The 19,321-nt window shown below is 47.0% G+C and overlaps 1 protein-coding gene across 1 annotated transcript in view; it reads left to right on the top strand.

Annotated features, from left to right (window-relative positions):
- Window positions 1-1,496: 1,496 nt before the first annotated feature.
- The window catches only part of ptprfa (protein tyrosine phosphatase receptor type Fa), a 170,691-nt gene continuing 152,866 nt past the window's right edge, over window positions 1,497-19,321 (top strand). Inside the window, exon 1 of the mRNA XM_042057436.1 lies at window positions 1,497-2,056. The gene's annotated coding sequence lies outside the window, so the exon portion shown is untranslated. The remainder of the gene's footprint in view (window positions 2,057-19,321) is intronic.

Below are 19,321 nucleotides of genomic sequence, written 5' to 3'. Positions count from 1 at the left end.
ACACACACACACACACACACACACACACACATACACACACACATACACACACACATATACACACACACACACACACACACACACACATACAGAGAGAGAGAGAGTTCCCACACCCTCCTCTGTGTTGTGTGTCTTATTTCATCACAGAAAAGCCCCATCCCCGCGCTCTCTGTTGTCTGAGTGGTTTTGTGTCGTGTGTCAGCATAACAGTGCAGCCGACTGTAACCTGAAACTTGAATGCAAACATCATGGAAATTCTCTGACCCACAGTCCGTTCTTCTCACATTTGACAGCCCAGAGAACATTATATTCTCCACCATAACACCACAGGCCTTCAGATGCACTCCTGATGAGAGGGAGAGAGAGCAGTAGTGTCTCACTTCACAATCTTGAACTACAAGCGCCCAAAGAACTTCCCAACTAGCACAAGCCTTGAGTTGTGGGACAAAAACTCTTTTATGGAGAAAATGAACTGCTGTACTTAACCTTGTTTAACTCAACTGTGCTAGGTTTGTTACTCCTCTGGCACAAGCCCTGTAATTGATGCAATTATTCTAAAAATATTGGCCAATAAAAAAGAGTCAACAACATTCATTCATTCGGCGGGATTTCTGCTAACTAGGGTTTAAAATTAAATGAGAATTGGGTGGAATGAATCAATTCTTAATTAGTATCACTGAGACAATATTATACAGGAAAATACTGTTACGAAATTCTGTAATAAACCCTCGTGGGGCAACTCCTGTGACCATCCCAGACTGCTCCACTCCACTTTCTTTGTTACACAAAATACTTCAGACTAAAAGCTTAAGTCATAGACTAAGCCTGTTTTTAACGACTTCCTCTGCCATATAGCTGTATCAAAAGTCGCTCAGGTTCTGTTTTTAAAACCAAAAAAACACACCGTTCAAAAATACTCTGTGTTTAAGAGTCATTTAAAGGACAATGGTCCGTGTCTTAACATCCCATTACTGGAATGGTCTGTTTTTTTATAACGCTTTATCAGCACAGACAAAGAGCTCAGCACACAATAGTGTTTTCCAAATCAACTGGGACATTTGACTTTAAAAAAAAACAAAAAAAAAACACACCTTATCTCAACAACACCAGCAATGTTGCTGCCAGCAAATCAGCAAGCCCTGCCGGTAGTTACTTTCAAAATGAAAACGAGTATGTGTGTGAGGAAAAGTTCCTCTTTCTCCCCCTCCCTCTAGGCCTCGCCCATCCCCCACCCCCCACCCCCCACCACTTCCCTGTCTTGCCTTGACCAGGTGATACCTGCGGGGGACGTCCCTCCCCTTGCTTACCTGTGCAGGGAGACCAGAGGAGGAGGCTGGGAAGAAAAAGAAAAAAAAAATACAGGTTCAAAACTCTAGCAGAGAGGGCTGTGATTGGCTGGCCTCTTGGCAGTCACCACCCTTTCTCCCACCCATCCCCCTGTAACTCAACACCTAGTGACATGACGCATAGACACTGGCTGTGCTTGGGCAAGCCCAGTTCAGAGTCAACCCAGCCTTGTCCCAGGAGAGTAGGAACCTCAGGGAGCGAAGCGAGAGAGACAGACACTGAGAAAGGGAGAAAAGAAAAGAGAGGGACACAGAGAGAGAGAAAGAGAGTGAGGCAGGCCTATCGGACCACCTGCTTGGGATTCGCTGTCGTGAGACAGCGCCATTCCGGCTAGATGGATTAGCCAAGAGAGCCGGCTCCCACCAGCTTTCTCTCTCCCCCCCCCCTCCCTCCACCCGTGCCCGTCCGTCCGCCCGCCCGGCGGCTCCTTCGTCTGTGGAGGCCCCCACCTGTGGTCTGCCTGCCGCAACACACCGCCCACGCTCGCGCTAGCGCTCTCTCCTTTCTCACCCCACCACCCGGCCTGGGGAAGGCTAGCACTGCGCTTTGTACCTAAGGAGCAGGACTTGGCTTTTTCTACGGTGCATATGTTTTGAGGATAACATCAGGCTGCCAATCACATAATTACAGGCTGTGAAAGAGGGACGCTGTTTTCCCCCCTCTTTTGGTTGGGATTTCAGTTGGATTTGGATTACTGATTTTGGTATGGGTAAGTGATGTGGTTCCCTTTTCCAGAATCTCTCATGAAAGGTTTTAAAATGAGTCTGTTCAAGGATATCTGTCGGGGTTTCTGTGTTTATATGGATTGGTGTGTGTTTTCAACTCGATTTGGCTTGATTTGACTTGTTTGAGCGCTTAAGAAAATTTAGTTTCATACAAGAAGATATATTCCCCCAAACCAAACTAATTTCCGTGGTTAAAATGTCCTGTCATTGTTATTTTTTTTTAATCAATCCTATTCTTGTGTGGTTGCCTAACTTCCCTAAATGATTTCACAACGAAACATCCCGGTATAATTAGATTGTGCTTGTATTGTGAATAATTTAGCTCCGGTTCTTGAATCAGGTTCTCCTCTGGCATGTTATGCCCCCCAGCCACAGGTAGATGGGGTGGGGAGGAGAGGAGGGGTGAAGTGAGACATGGTGTACAAAGCACTAGCGTGTGTTTGTGTGTGTGTGTGTGTGTGTGTGTGTGTGTGTGCGCGTGTGCACTCGCAGCGTCCATGACCTCGGCTTTTGTCTTCCCACTACTCCTGCTGCTGTCTCCAGCATTTCTCAGATCAGATCAAAAAGGCCTAGTCCACACACACACACACACACACACATAGACACACATGCACTGCTTCTATTGAACAAGCCCAGCTTTTTAATATAAGCAAACAAGCTACAAAAAAAACAGGCCATTTATTTTGTTGCCTCTACTTGTTTTTGAATTAAATTTCAGTAGTTTCTCCAGATCTTTACAAGATTTTAATGCCAAGGCCTAGATGTTGTAATTATATTCCATGTCGGTCTTCTCTTGAGAGAGCAAAAGCTTTCTCTCCCCAGTTAATGAACTGAATATGAAACCCTGGCGAGTGTCTATAATGAAGGAAGAGTGAGCCTGTTGATTTAATGATGGTTAAATGAGGTTTGTAACAATGTTTACATGTTTAATTGTTGACTCGGATGAGGGAGGGTGTGTGTGTATAAGACTGGTGTTATTGAACACACAGACATACTCACACACGGCGCTCAACCGAATGCCCCCCACCCCCACCAATACACTGACACACACGTTCAGAACACCAAACAGGCTAGAAGGAGAACTTAGTGAACTTTTTTTTTTGTTTTGTCCCATCCCACTGATTGTGTGCTCCGTCAAAAATGGCTTTTGGGTGAAAAGTGAATGAGTTGTCTGTCTCGTTCTGTTCAGCCGGGGGAGTTTGAGACCTCTCCGGGGAGCGGCTCCATTTCAGGCGGCTAAGCTCACGTCTTTCAGCCGCGCCATTGTCAGCCTGTAATCCCAGCGCTCTGCACAGCTCCTTAGTCATTCATTTAGGGACAGAGAAAAAGTCACCATTTAGCCCCCCCCCTCTCTTCTTCCCCTGGCCTACATGTTGCAACACCTTGGTTCATGGGGGACGCCACCTGGCTGACTCTTCACTGCTACCATTCATACTGACTCACAGTCTGTGTGTGCGTGTGTACGTGTGTGTACGTGTATAAGTAAGAGATTGCGAAAATGTCAATGGAAAGACTGAAACAGATGGAGAACGGGAGAAAGCAATAGCTTTCTTCAGGAAGAAGAAATCTAGATCTGCCAGGGATAGGGAGAGCCTTTTTGTGGTCTTTTGTGAACATACCCTCCTCAAACACCACAGTGATTTCCCTTCACCTCCCCCACACATTCACACACTCTCTCTCTCTCTCTCACTCACACACACACACACACACACACACACACACACACACACACACACACACACACACACACACACACACACACACACACAATAACTTCTCCATCCCAGCTGAGCTATTGTGGTGATGTGGCCAAGGCCCTTCACCTTATTGCCTTCCTGAACCTGCCCCACTGTTAACTTTAGCTCTGTCCTCCAACTGCTCCTCCATTGACCTCCACATTCTGTGCATTTACAGCTCTGTGTTTGGTGTGTGTGTGTCAGGAGGTGGGTGTCAATGGGGGGTGGAAGCCAAGGCAAGGAAGAGAATTCCTTTATGACCCCCCTTTGCTTTTGTCACGTCTTGCTCTTGCTGGCAGCCTCCCAGCCCGGCGCCACACACAGGAATCTGATTGAGGGGGGGCTTTGCACTGCAGGTTAATTGCCACAGAGATTCCTGGCCTAATGGAGCTAATCCCGCCTTTGTCTCGTTTGCTGTCCGGATTTCTGCTGTGTGCTTCGTTATTGTGGCCGCGTAGGTATTAATTGATTACTGTTGAAACTCCTGTAGGTTTTGTGTGTGTGTGTTGCGGAAGTATTCCCATCAGCCCACACACACACATACAACACAGACACACACGTACACACTCTCTCTCCCTCTCACATATGCACACAGACATACAGCAAAAATGCACTAGCCTGGGGTTTACTCCCTACCACACTAGCATTCCTCCCCAGCTGGCCATGGATCAAACCAGTGTTGCCCGTAACACCAGTAATTTGGTTCCCTTTTGCAGGGAGTATTTCTGTTTATTTCTTTAGCCTTTGATGGGAGGATTCAAAGCTCTTCGCTCCACCACAGGCTTCTGAAGAGGAGTTCAAAATAGACTGAATTTAATTATCATTTGCATTTCCATCCAGGGCTATTTAGGGTGGCATCCATAGTTGGTGGCAGTGTGTCTAATAGTTACTTTATCTTGCTTTGGCGGAGCTTTGAGGCAGCCCAAGCTGGCATTTAATAGCCAGGCTCAGAGGAATTAGCTCAAAGTTGGGGGCCTCGGTTCGGCAAAACAGACACTGATGAGTCAGAACTCCAGTGGTTCTGCTCAAATCAACATGTTTATTGTCCATTAGCCATTCGTTACTTTGTTTTCATTGCATCCAAAGATAATAACTTGTCTGTCAGAGTCTACAATGCCATTATCAATCAGCCACATAAATAATTCATCGCATGTGTGCCTTGCATACCTCTTGAACGCAGGTGTCTTTAGGAATGACAAAAAAAAAAAAACACAAAATAATTTTGTGACCTAGAGCAATTCTGGGCCCCTTTCTCATATCCTTTCGCAATGCTACTCTTTGCAACATACACATTCCATCACTAAGCGTGATTTATGTGTTTCTCGCCAGCAGCTGGAAGCAGAGGAAGCGCCCCTTTTTTAAGCCAGCCAGTGAGCTGTAATCTTTGGAGAATGGAAGTAGATCTTCCTCCCCGAGCCGAAATGGGATGTTGTCCGTGGGTGTAAATAACTAAGAGTGTCTGTCGAGAGAGAGACCTGCCAAATAGCGCGCAGAGACGGGCGGCCATCGCTCCTCGCTGGCGTGCGTGCGCTCGTGCTGTCAGACGGTGGCGTTGATAAAAACCCGATGGAGGTCACGCTCATCTGCCTTATGGGTGACTTATCTTGCCGTGGCCTTGCTCGTCACCAAGCCATTTTTTCCTCTCCTCTCTTTGCCTCATGTTCATGCTCTCTCTCTTTTTTATATTCTCTCTCTCTCTCCCTCTCCCTCGTTCTGTTCCGTTCCATCTCTCTCTGTCACTCCCTCTCTTGCCGTGGCCTCCTCAGGCGATGTGACTGAGCGACTGAAAGTCACTTTGAAGCCTTAACTGGACATGACAACCTGTAGGGTCCAGGGCTGGTGGGATGCCCACTCCGGGAGGGGCTAATGAGTGCTGACACACCCTGGAAAGGCATGGGTGGGAGTCTCTCCTGTGTGTGTGTGTGTGTGTGTGTGTGTGTGTGTGTGTGAGTGTTGTGACAGGAGTTATACCTTTAGACAGCCATTGTCAGGGCCTGGCTCTAGTAAAGCCTGTTTGTGAGGTAGTTGGGTGTGTATTTGTTTGTGTGTGTGTGTGTGTGTGTGTGTGTGTGTGTGTGTGTGTGTGTGTGTGTGTGTGTGTGTGTGTGTGTGTGTGTGTGTGTGAGTGGATGGAGGAGGGGAAGGCATAAGCACACATGGGCGTGTGTTGGAAAATGTGTTTGTTTCCTTAATGTGGCCAACAAAAGGTCACTGCTCTTGTGACTGTTTATCTTCCTGAAGCACGTTTCATTGTGTGGTGGGCTCCTGAGAGAAAGATGGAGAGATCGGGAGACCGAGATAGAGAAAGATGGAGAGAGAGAGAGAGGGAGAGAGAGAGTCTAGCCATTGCAGACACGGGCGCATTTGTTAAGTATGCAAAGCGATGGATATGCTGCGTGACAGCCACGTCAGACACATTGATGGAGGGCTGTCAGGCTGATGCTTGACCTCGTGCTTGAAGCCGGATGAGGGGGTGGGGGGGTTGGCGTGGGCTTAGGAGGGGGGAACGTGTCAATCAGCCTTTTAGCACCACCCTCCCCAGCTCCTGGAGTTGGATGCTACGTGGGCCCTTTAAGACGTGTGGAATTAGCAGCCACGGCACTGAGATGCTGTTTACGAGGAGCAGGCCCCTGCACTCAGCTGTCAGCTCCGGGAAATGCCACCTGCGAAAGGGCACGATCGTGGCAGAGAGGCAGAGACACCCTGACCCACACAAATCCACGCAGTGCAGGAGGAGCCTGCTTTGAATGTCGCTTATTTGCCCTGCAGGTGTGTGTGTGTGTGCGTGTGTGTTTGTGCGTGTCTGTTTTGTGTGTGGAGCACAAGTGAAATCGGATGTGTGACACACTTTTCTGAAATATGGGAACCTGTTAAAGTTTCCACAGGGAGATCTTGTTTGGCGTGTTGGAGCATGTTTGCTACAACGGACGAAGAGCAAAAACACACACAGGTGTGCTATTCATATGTAATCCTCACACACACACACACACACACACACACACATTCATTGCATCATGCAAATGGGAGATTATTGATAAGACATGCACGCACATACTCTCACTCACTCACTCACACACACACACACACACACACACACACACACACACACACATTTCCTGTCGTTGGCCACCTGGTGATGACCAGAACCTTGGGATCTCTCTCTCTCTTCCTCCCTTTCTCTTGCTCTTTCTCTCTCTGTGGAGGTTGCCGTGGAGACAGATTAAAAGCACACCCTTTTTTTTTGGAGTGGCTTTGTGTCGCGACGCTAAACCTTCTTCCTGGGTAATTGCCTTCTTTTATTTATCATACAAAAATATCTCAGAATCTCAGGCCCTATTTGTGTTTAATGAACACAAGCAGACAGAGAAGGGGATGGAAACAGCAGACCAAGGAGAAGAGATCATCAGGGGAGAGAGAAGGATGTACATATTGTGACTCATTTCCAATCTCTCATCTGCCGTCGTTCTCACTATTGTGTGGCTGTGGCACATACTGTCTCTAAGCTGGGTCTCCATAGAGAGCTTGGCCTGGGGTGAAGGAGAAACAATCTCTCTACTTTACTCGAACTGCCAAGAGACTCAAGACGTACTAAAATATCACAAGGCAAACACAGCCTGGGCAAAATGAATCCAAGTACAGTCGGATTTGGTGCACCTCGGAATCATTGCTGAGATGGTTGGCTTTTACGTGTCTAATGAAAGAAGATTCTTTCAAATTGTTTCATCATTCTGTCTCCTTCCTGGCATTAAGATGTCAGATTAGTAAGCTGGAATCCCTTGGTTCATGAAAAGTTGGATTTCACAACTGCTGCAGTCCTTATTTTTTCCCCTGGCGAGAATTAATTAAGCTGAAAGAGAGTCATTTTTCAACATAATTGATTAAAATGTTGGTGTCAGACCTATGTCAGCAAATGAGATGATTGATATGATTGGCAACCGATGGTGTCAAGCCCGCATCGCGTCCGCTGTTAATGTGTCACGGATCTTGAAGGGCACTTCCTGTTTCCACATGAACAGCCAGCTGACAGACTGCCCTACATTTCTTTCACATCTCCTTCATTTTTTTTCTCTTCCTCTCCTCTCCTCTCATTTTTTTTCTCTCTCCCTCTTCTCGTTTCACCTGGCCCTGCAGCGTTCGGGGGTGTAAGCAAGCGTAGACCAGTCGAGCAGCTCGAGTCTGTCTGAGCAGCCGGTGATAAGCTGGGCATCTGCCAGTCACACGTCAGCGTACATATGTTCAAATCCATCTCCCAGCCGCATTGGTTTTAATTGATGTCTGTTCACACACTTGCCCTTGCGTGAGTGTTCCAGGAGGAAGAGGAGAGAGTAGAGCAGGGGTGAGGAGGAAGAGGATAGGGGGGGTGAGGAAGAGGAGGGGGGGGGGGTGAAGAGGAGAGGGGGGGTGAGGGGGAAGAGGAGAGGGAGCGCTGGGATGGGGTTTTTTTGCACGAGAGGAGAAGAGAAGAGAAGGGAGGAGTAGAGAAGAGTAAAGAAGAGAAGGAGGCAGACAAAAGGGCTTTGGAGGAGGATGAAGGGTGTCGGCCAGTAGCTATAGAATCTGCAGCAGAACATTGCTTTGTGCGCTCCCGGTAACTGATAGTCTGGGAGTCTTCGCCCCAGATAAAGCGTGCCTGCGAACATTTGGAAGAGGGTTGTCAGTGAGACGCAGAAAATTGTGCGTGTGAGTGAGAACTGGTGGGAAAGCAGAAATGGTTCACTCCTGGAGTGTGGAGAACAATCCCATGCCAGCACAATATCCCCAGAAGCCCTAAACTTGCCACAGATGTCAAAGTCAGACCTGTGTCTTGAGAAGCACATTCTTCTTGACCAATACTTCGGTACTAACACAGTATTGGCATGATCAGTTGGATGGCGCTAACCCAAATCAGGTAAGATGTCAGTTCATAAATGGCAGTCGCGGCTGTCGTGACGGATGTGTGAGCTCAGCTTTTATTCCGGTGGACAAATTCCAACTAGTTTAGAGAATTAAATCTTATTTGCTTATTGGCTAAGAAGCCAATGCTAATACAATGACCTAATGGAGCCGAGCTGCGGTAACCAAATCAGTGAAGATGTCGGTGTAAAAACAGCATTGCAAACGGTAGCCTTGGCCGCTCTGCAGGCAGGTAATCGTGACGGACATGTCATCGTTCACTCCAGTGGGCATGACTTCACCTCTTATCTGCCTGGACTTTAAACTCAGGCCTGTGAGGAGCACAGTGCAGAGGAGCCTGGACTGTGTGTGTTGTATGGAGTGGTTATAGTGCGGTGTGTGTTGTATGGAGTGGTTATAGTGCGGGGTTGTATGTGTGTGTGTTGTATGGAGTGGTTATAGTGCGGTGTGGTGTGTGTGTGTGTGTTGTATGGAGTGGTTATAGTGTGGTGTGTGTGTGTGTGTTGTATGGAGTGGTTATAGTGTGGTGTGTGTGTGTGTGTTGTATGGAGTGGTTATATTGCGGTGTGGTGTGTGTGTGTTGTATGGAGTGGTTATAGTGTGGTGTGTGTGTGTGTTGTATGAACTGGTTATATTGCGGTGTGGTGTGTGTGTGTGTTGAATGGAGTGGTTATAATGCGGTGTGTGTGTGTGTGTGTTGTATGGAGTGGTTATATTGTGGTGTGGTGTGTGTGTGTGTGTGTTGTATGGAGTGGTTATAGTGTGGTGTGTGTGTGTGGTGTATGGAATGGTTATATTGCGGTGTGTGTGTGTGTTGTATGGACTGGTTATATTGCGGTGTGTGTGTGTTGTATGGAGTGGTTATAGTGTGGTGTGTGTGTGTTGTATGGAGTGGTTATATTGCGGTGTGTGTTGTATGGAGTGGTTATAGTGTGGTGTGTGTGTGTGTGTGTGTGTGTGTGTGTGTGTTGTATGGAGTGGTTATATTGCGGTGTGGTGTGTGTGTGTGTTGTATGGAGTGGTTATATGGTGGTGTGGTGTGTGTTGTATGGAGTGGTTATATTCCGGTGTGGTGTGTGTGTGTGTGTTGTGTGGAGTGGTTATAGTGCGGTGTGGTGTGTGTGTCTGTGTTGTATGGAGTGGTTATATTGCGGTGTGGTGTGTGTGTGTGTTGTATGGAGTGGTTATAGTGCGGTGTGATGTGATGATGGTGCATGGCGTGGTTGAGCTGCGCGGTTTTGTGTGGTGTATTGAGTAGTTGTTGTTGCAGTGTGGTGCGGCGCAGGCTAATGAAGCCGGATTCGCTCTGGCACTGCATTATGAGTCAGGGGTGGTGGGTGGGGGTGTGGGATTAAGGCTGGCCACAGCCATCACAGAGCTCTCTCAGAAGGGTGTGTGGGGCCTTGGCCCTGGAGCTCATCAGTGTAGTGTAGCGGCACCTTTTCAGCAGCGTATCGATTAACTCTCTCTCCCCTCTCGGCCCTCTGTTAATCCTGACACTGGGTAGCTGACGCCGAGAGGAAGAGGGAGAGATAGAGGGAGAGAGGGGGGGAGAAAGAGTGACAGAGAGCGGGATCAAGAGAAGGAGAGCGAGACAGAGAGAGTTAGGAAAGAGGACAGCAAGGCAGAAGGAAAGAGAAGAGAGTGACAGAGAGAGAGTAAGACAGGGATGGAAAGAGGGATAGAAAGAGAGAGTACAAGAGGGATGGAAAGAGAGAAAGTAAGAGAGGGATAGAAAGAGAGTAAGAGAGGGATGGAAAGAGAGTGTAAGAGAGGGATAGAAAGAGAGTAAGCGAGGGATGGAAAGAGAGAGAGTAAGAGAGGGATAGAAAGAGAGAGAGTAAGAGAGGGATGAAAAGAAAGGGAGTAAGAGAGAGATGGAAAGAGGGAGTAAGAGAGGGATGGAAAGAGAGAGAGAGGCCAGGAGGCTGGTTTGCCATGGTGAGATTTGCTCTGCCCTCCTGACTCCTCATGTGTAGCTGAGCAAATTGGAGTCTTCTCTGGCCTCTCCTTGAGGTCAGCGCTTGTCTCTCAGTCCAGCGCTTAAGATTATGCATGTCCACGAGCTTTGGGCCGACAGAGGGTTATGCAGCGTGTAGTTCATGATGGCCAGCCAGGAGGATGTGCGCTGTGTAGAGCAGGTGTTACTGGTTGCTGGGTAATATTTATATTATTGATATATTTGAGACAACCTCTCACACACTAAAAAACTGTACGTCAACACTGTATTGCCCGAGTCTGTGTATATGTGTGTGGCTTGTATCAGTTGAGGCTAGTACTCGTTAGCTTCTTTTTGAGATCATTGATATAATATTCTAGCAGGGTGGCCTTTTCCCATAGCAGGCCACTGTCACCGACCAATTCCAGTAGCTTAGTAGAATATTTGGATATGCACTTAAGCCCTGATTATGTCAGAGGTTTCTGCAGTTGGGGAGGAAGTGCACTGGTTTAATAGTGGAATCCGATTCCGGCTTCTTAGTTTCCTCTCCGAGGTCTGTGCCTTTTCATATTAAATTTGACCTCTTCCACACTCCCACAGTTATCATAACAAGTCCTCAACTAATTCTGTACAGTGATGACTCTTTGAGGCAGATTTACTGTGTCCTAAAGTGGTCTCTTAATTGACAGAAGTTTTTTTTTCTCCTGTATCTCCCTTCCTCTCCTTGTCTCTCTCTCTCTCTCTCTCTCTCTCTCTTCAGCATCCATTCTCGTTGTTCTGTGGTTATTTTCGTGCTCACATCACAGGCAGCGCTGTAGATGGCCCTAAGCTTTCGCAGTATCACAGCCAGCCAGGCTCTCGCTATCAAACACTAGAGCTGTGCACGGCAACTTCATTGTGCGCCACCACCACCGCCACCACCACCGCCTCCACCTCCTCGAAAAAGAGAAAGCACTTTTCCGAGAAGACAATGTCCGCATTAGCGGCGCCTCCTCAGCGTCTGTGTGGCCGTCATTTCAGCCGTTTGTTCTTGATTCACCTCAGCTCAGACCCCGGTGTTATTGTTGAGAAGCTGTCCACTCCTCAATCAATCGCAGGGAAGAAAGAGAGTGAGGGCATTGCTCTGGATTACAATGGTGCTCTCTTCAGAGCACCGCCATCATAATTGCTCTTGTTGTCAATAGAGAGATTTTAATGCAAGCCATCTTAGAAAGCCCTCCCCATAATTAATTCCTATTCAGGGGCAGAGTGTTCCACCAAGTGAAAAATGCCTTGTAGGCATCATTGACTCTGTAAGTATATCTGCGGCAGTGTCAGAGTAAGTGTGTGTGTGTGTGTGTGTGTGTGTGTGTGTGTGTGTGTGTGTGTGTGTCTGTGTCTGTGTCTGTGTCTGTGTGTCTGTGTGTCTGTGTGTCTGTGTGTCTGTGTGTCTGTGTGTCTGTGTCTGTGTCTGTGTCTGTGTCTGTGTCTGTGTCTGTGTCTGTGTCTGTGTGTGTGTGTGTGTGTGTGTGTGTGCGTTTGGAGAGAGGGTGAAGTTGATGTCTCTCTCTCCCTCTTGTGTGCTATCCCAGGGTGCATCTGTGTTTCAATGCTACCCCGTCTGCCTCCTTTTGCAGCTGTCCTGCTATGTGTCTACCTTTAGGACACACACACACACACACACACAGACACACAGACACACACACACACACACACACATACACACACACAGACACACACACACACACACACATACACACACACAGACAGACAGAGAGAGAGAGAGAGAGAGAGAGAGATAGCACATGAATTAGCAAGAGAGAGAGAGAAGGAGAGACTTAGAGACAGAGAGATGAAGGTATGAAGAGGGCAAGATGGATTGGGAAAGAAAAAACTCAGAAGAAAAATCTCTTTCCTGCCCAATTATTACACTGGCGGGGGACACGAGTGGCCGCCCCTCTTCGGTGGGACGTGACTTAAGCGCAGAGCTCCCGCAGGGCCGATCTGCTGTGGTCGCTGACCTCATTGTTACGAGGTGATTTATGAGCTCCTCTGACTCATAAAGTCAGCCCCCATGTCTCTCCTCTCCTTCCCATGTTGTTACCCTCCACCCCTTCCTCCTCCTCCTCTTCCTCCTCCTCCTCTTCCTCCTCCTCCATATGGGAGCCCATAAATGTTCATGGTAAAACTCTGCTGTGAAACACACACACACACACACACACTCACACAAACCGCAAACATGGCCGTGCTATGCTATGTGGCGTGCTAAGCTGTGATATAATGCAATGTGATGTAGTCACTACTCCTAGCACCGTGTGCATGTATGTGTGTGGGTGGGTGTAGCCGAGCGCACAGCCCCGCTGGCAGTGCAGTAGTAGGCCGGGGAGAGATGCTGTCTAGTGTCTAGTTTCTTTAGGCTTCTGTGCACAGCAGCACAGCCTCCTGTAGGGTGTCTGGCGGTTCGGGTAGCAGGCTGTCAGTTGGCTTCTTGGAGGTGGGGGTAGATGGGGCAGCGGTTGGAGGGTGGCGGCAGGGAGCGGAATAAGGAAGCGAAAGAGTGAAGCGAAAGAGGGAAGGGAAGGCTCTGAACCCTGTGGCTTACTTGACAGCTCTCGGTATGATGGATGCCACCCCTTCGCCTTGATCAAAGGGGCGGCGGACGGAACAGAACGTCCAGGGGAGATTGGCGGTGGCAGTAACCCCGATTCAGCACCGGCCGTGATGGAGGGGGAGGCTGGCTGATCCACTCCCCCAGGGGTGCTGGACCGACAGCACACCCCTTGAAACGAAATTGGTGATAGATTGGCGTCGCTCCTCTGCCGAAATGCTCCGGCTGTGAATCTTTGTAGTCCCTGTTAACCAGTGACAGGTTCTCACGAGTGGCAGTGGTCTGGTTTTTGTGCCATCTGCCTGACCCATGGATATGTTTTAACGTCTACTAAATATCTGTGAACTCACAGATATGTTAACGTCAAGACTTGATTAAGATTTATTTTATTTACTAATAAAATAAAAAATGAGTGCCTGTACTTCTTACTTTCAATTCATAATTCTAAAAAGGATAGTTCTGGTCCTTGATTATGATTCGCTGAATTGTGTTCAATGCCGTTGTAAAATCCAGGACAAACATGGCCTAAACTTGACCGCATTTCGTTCTATATACTGTACTGCGCTACCACAACTCGATACAAAAGTTAGAGTAGCTGCGTCTCGAAGTTGCTTGGCAACCATTCTGATAGAGGAAATATATTTCTTGGCGGAAGAATGATTATCTATGAATAAATTGTTACAATTCTCAATGCTATGCCTTTATTTTATAATTTTATTTATTGTTCCTAACCACGCCCCTTAGCTAACCTACGGCCTCTCTGGGCTTATTGTTTAATTTTGCGCCTGGCTTTGGCCCTAATCTGAGTTTGAACCAATGTTGTGTTTATTTTAAACCCAGATTTGATTATGAAGGTTAGTCTGGGTTTCATATTATTTTCAGTCTCCAGACATGCTGTCAAACATAACTTGTAATTACTCTGAGTTAGTTATTAGAGAAGACAGGGAATGAGCTTATATGCTTCAGTACTTTGTGGTCATTGTTCCAAGCATCACAGATGGCTAAACTTGAGATGGTTGATATTTTTTAAAGTCATTACACTATGCATAAAGCAATAAAGAAAAAAAAACAACAACTGTCAGATCAGAACAATGGCCAGTGACCCACAGGCTATATCTTTGGGATCTGTTAGCAGAGCTATTGTACCAAACCAAATATCTGGGAATATGATTGTGTCATTGTTCTGTAATATTGTATTATAGTCATTTTAATAAATTATTCTGTGTTCCATATTATTTCAAAAAGGATAGAGATTGTTCAGATTATATCAGTGATCAGGATTCATTGTTTGTCTTGTGTGGTTTTATATAATGCGGTTCTCACCTGCAAGGTGAGAATAATTTTGTCCATTCAAACTACTCAACGCTGAATATAAAGCCACAAAGACAAAGTGGGTACAAGAGATTCCTCAGCTGTGATTTACTGTTTAGGCTTTTATAAGGAGAAACACAAGGAGACAAGCACTTGACAATCAGCATAAGCAGACGACAACAGCCATTAGGGATGTCTCTTTCTCTCCCCACCTGACAATAATTTCTCACCCACCGCGAGTGTTTAAGCGAGACTCGCGGTGGCCAATGGAGCATACTAGGCCAGAGGATTTACAGCAGCTATACAAATTGATTACATTGTTATGTTGATGGAGGTGTAAAAATCTGGACTCCTCTGCGGTTGTCGTTTTGCTGGTAAGCAAGCCTATTTGCAGCCTTCTAAATCAATGAAAGAAGTTCATTTTGGAGTGACTACACAAACGCATGAGGGTGATTTAAAAAGGAAATGACCTCAGTGATAAACGCATGAGGGTGATTTAAAAAGGAAATGACCTCAGTGATAAATGTTAAGGGACAAACACATCACAGGAGAGCAGCAGGGAGCCCATAATGCTTAAGCTCAAAAAGGGGAATTTTGATTTTCCAATCACTTTGGGACATTGATCTAGGCCATTTAATTAATGGGGGCTGTCAGAATCATCTGATGAACACACATCATATAAAATTAAGCTCTCAAAGGACCTCCGTAAGTGTGGTCAATGAAATTAAATATTATGGCCGTCCAATAATCAATGCTGTGACCCCTTCCTCACCGAATAAACGCATTAACAATCAGGAAGAAAGGGCCCTTCTGTGTCCTCCTGTAGTCTCCTCACAGTGTTGGCCACATGGACTATTTTCTTCTGTGGAGAATTGCTTGACTCGGGTTTGCACTGTAGACCGAACGCAAATAAGTATTTGATGTGCACTGTTTGCACTGTGTGTGTGTGTGTGTGTGTGTGTGTGTGGCAGCCTTAAAATGACTTTACATTTATACTAATGCAAACAAGGACCACAGGCTTGTAGAAAGCAACAAAAAAAAACAGTGTACGCTGTGCTGTGCTGGGTTTGTTTTGGGTTCAACTTTCTCAGTTGGACCTGACCGAGCTTTCTGTCCCCACATCGAGCAATGGAGAAGGTCAGCACAGGGGTCAGTGGCAGTGCCGCCACACGCTCTTCACCAGTGTAATTTGAAGTTTGGTGTCGTTCCCCATGGGGGCGAGAGAATATCCCATTTGGAACCGAAAAACTCTCCCATGCCCCTGTCCCGTAATTTCCCTAACCACTGGACCATAGGAGCTGAAATGGTTGGAGGAAATGGGATGGTTTTAGGCGTCAACAGAAATCCTTATTTGTCCACTCTGGTGCACAATCAGTTATCCATCTGAGTGTCCTCAGTATTTGTGTGTGTGTGTGTGTGTGTGTGTGTGTGTGTGTGTGTGTGTGTGTGTGTGTGTGTGTGTGTGTGGACAGCCCATTATACACAGTCTGGCTCAGCACATCTGCCAGTATGGACGACGAGTCGATGATTCAATGAAAGATGTGTAGCACTTGAGAAAGTCCTCCGCAAAACATTTAACATTCCTGTTAATATTGTGTCACTCCGGTGCTCTGTGCTCAGCGTGTGATTTGTGTTGTCTGAACAGAGGAAGCTGGTAGACTTTGAGTAATCCTCGTGAGATGATTATAAATCGGGTTGTTGCATGTAATTTATGTAGTTCCCAGAGTTACAGACTCAATCGGCTGTGGTAGAACTGGATGGATAAGGCGTAGTATATCAACGCAGGGTCTGAGTTGCACCTTGGCTAGCATAAGTATAAAATGATGGGTCACCCTTGGCTAATCATTAACTCATTATTGTGTGTGCTGGTGTAAATCACGCCTTCACTCCTGGCATGCTTTGAGAAGCTAGGCAGCTGTACGGGAACTCCACTGATACATGTGTATTGGCCCAATAAAGCAGTCTGCCACTCTTTTTGGCGTTGAGTGAAATGCAAAGACTTGTGTGAGTTGTTTCTCATTTGCTTGTTCTCATTGCCGTGACCCACTCCGCGTGCCAAAATGGTGTCGTGTCATGGCACTGTGAAGCAATCCCATGCTGCCAGAGCTGGGCCTTCGTGGATCATTTTCCCTTGTTTAATTTTGCTCATTACTTGCTTGACAGCTACGTTGCACTCTCCATTACCTATTTTTTTCCAGCCCTTGCATTTGATTCCTGATAAATTATTCCCCACCTTCAATTTCTAGTGGGTTATTTAAATATTTATTCCCTTGCCTTTGCTGCAAGATTATTAAAGCACCTTTTTTTTTTTCTTGAAAAAGATATTATCATCGATGAAGTAGCAGCCATTGTATTGGACTGACAAGGTACATGACAGGAAAACATGCCAGTAAGCCACTGCAGAGGCTGAACAAGTGATTAATTGCTGCTAATTAGTTTCTTAAGCAAATGTTTACCACCAAACAAACGCCTGCAAAGCATGTTATTCCTAATTTCAGCCTTTGACAGTAAATAGGAACCTGAAGCTGCATAACGGAGTAAAAAATAAATCACCAAACCTTGTTGATTTAACGGCTGCTATTAAGCATTATTAAACACACGGTCCCCAGGTCCCTTAGCTCATATGAGGAACAGACTTGTTGTGATAGGATTTAAAATGACAGTGATGGGAGCCGCTGAAATGTCAGAGTTCAGGGTTCTCCTCCTCTAACAAGGAGAGGCAGCTGTGGAATACATCGTGAGTGACAGACCCAAAGCACAGGCGTTGGTCACGTTGGTCAAACGATACGTGCATAATAGGTTTGGTCACTAGCTGAATTACTCTGTGTGTGAGTGTGTGTTTGTGATGTCAAGGTCAAATTGGTTTAGACCAAACCAAAGACTGTAACACTTTGTCTGTGTCATGTAATGTAATGAATTCAGTGGTCATGCCGTGGGAGCACTTGCTAAGCTACAGTATACTCACTCTTAGAGCCATTTGATAAGAAATCACTGTTACTGTTTGTGATGCCTTAACAAGACAGAATCTCCTTTGCTGAGCAAGTCCTTGTCATACCTTAGCTCTCCCCTGTGTCTGAGGAGGGGGGTGGGGGTGCATAGGGATTGTTAAGAGAGATATTGATCCAGTGTGGTGCTGCCCAGCTGGACTCCATGAAAAGGAAGAGATCAAACCAGTCACGCAACCAGCTGTGACAGCTCAGACAATAGAGGAAGTGGATAGCCGGATCAGTGGCAATGGCGTGGAGCGGATCACCTGTGGGGTCTTAATGATGTCCCGCTGTGCCCCCCCCCCCCCCCCCCCCCCCCTCGACCTCCCAACCCCCACATCCCCCTCGTGACTTCTCTCTTTTTTCTCTCTGACTTCCCCCCCCTTTCTTTCTGCTCTGTACTCCTCGGTCATCACGTGTTGTGCCCCCCCGAACCCCTTGCTCTCTCCTTTTCTCTCCTCTTTTTGCCCTTATTAGTATAATCGCACCATTAACTCCAGTGCTGATACTTTGCACTTGGGGGCAAAGTTATTTCATAAATCTTTTATGACCGTTCAGCGGCGCGTGTTGCGATAGCATGTCCTGTGGGGCCGCTTGCTTTGCGCCTGTAATATTTTAGGTAACTCTTGGGGCTGCTATCATCAAGCCCACCACCACCACCCTACTCTCATTCTCACACACACACACATATTATACATATATACACACACACACATACACACACACACACACCACTTTCATCGCTACCACTGGGGTAATTAGCCACTGCGGTATTGGAAGTGCTTAAGCGAGCCTTACTCTAACGCTTCCCCATGGACATACAGTACAATATAATCCAGCTAGCACTATCAGCCACAGTGGCTTCTTGTTTAAAAAGAGTGAGGGAGCGAGACAGGAGCAGAAGGGAGTCCAAAATATTCGGTTTATCATCTGGCCTGAGATTCCTTTCCTTGTTCCAAAGAGTGAGTTAAAAGCTCCTTTTAAACCTTTGAAGATGAATGTGGCTTGTGCTTGGTCCGGGGCTCTTAAATCACGTCAAGGTCAACATCTGATTCTCACCTCTATGTCTGCTGCCATAGGCATATAATCCCCCCTCTAACTACCCCCCCCCCCCCCCCCCCAAGTCCTCATGTTTTATAATGAGGTGCGTTGTCCTTGGGGCTTTGTAATGCTCTTCAGTCCCATTGACCAGACCTCTCTATAGACGGAATCTCTAAAGCAACCCTACATCAATGGCGTCCCCACAAGATATGACTTGATTTGATGAAGGCATTTCCTCACTGTATTTTCCCGCCTCTGTCTTTCTTGGCCTGTGGACATTTCTTATTTGAAGTGGCTGGGGGATAATCAGAGTCGATGCTTCAGCTTGTCAGCTCTAAGCCCTGGCCAGCCTCCCGTGCCTGGCCCCCACCAAATCGCTGAGGTGGCTGACATTAGTGTTTGTTAGCATGTCGGTGTCACAACATGTGCAGATAGTGTCGGCGGACGGCGAGGCCCATGAAAGCAGACAGGGATCCCATCGAGCTGTCGCCGCGGCAGTGTCCCGCTGTCACCTGGTCTGATGTGTGGCGCTCTTCTTAATGGAATTTAGTGGTAGGGCGCCGTGCGGTGCGGAACAGACCAAGGATGCGATGATAGCACAGCCTCTCCCTCCCTAACCTCCCACCCTCGTAACACACACACACACACACACACACACACACACACGTGTACATACACAAAAACACACAAGTGTATAGGCTCACACATATCCTTGTCCCCCTGCTGTTTGACACACACACACACATACACACACA

This window comes from Alosa sapidissima, chromosome 12 (assembly GCF_018492685.1).
Source record: "Alosa sapidissima isolate fAloSap1 chromosome 12, fAloSap1.pri, whole genome shotgun sequence".
NCBI lineage: Eukaryota > Metazoa > Chordata > Actinopteri > Clupeiformes > Clupeidae > Alosa > Alosa sapidissima.
Note: the sequence above shows the minus strand (reverse complement) of the source record. Positions and strands in the feature narration are given on the sequence as shown.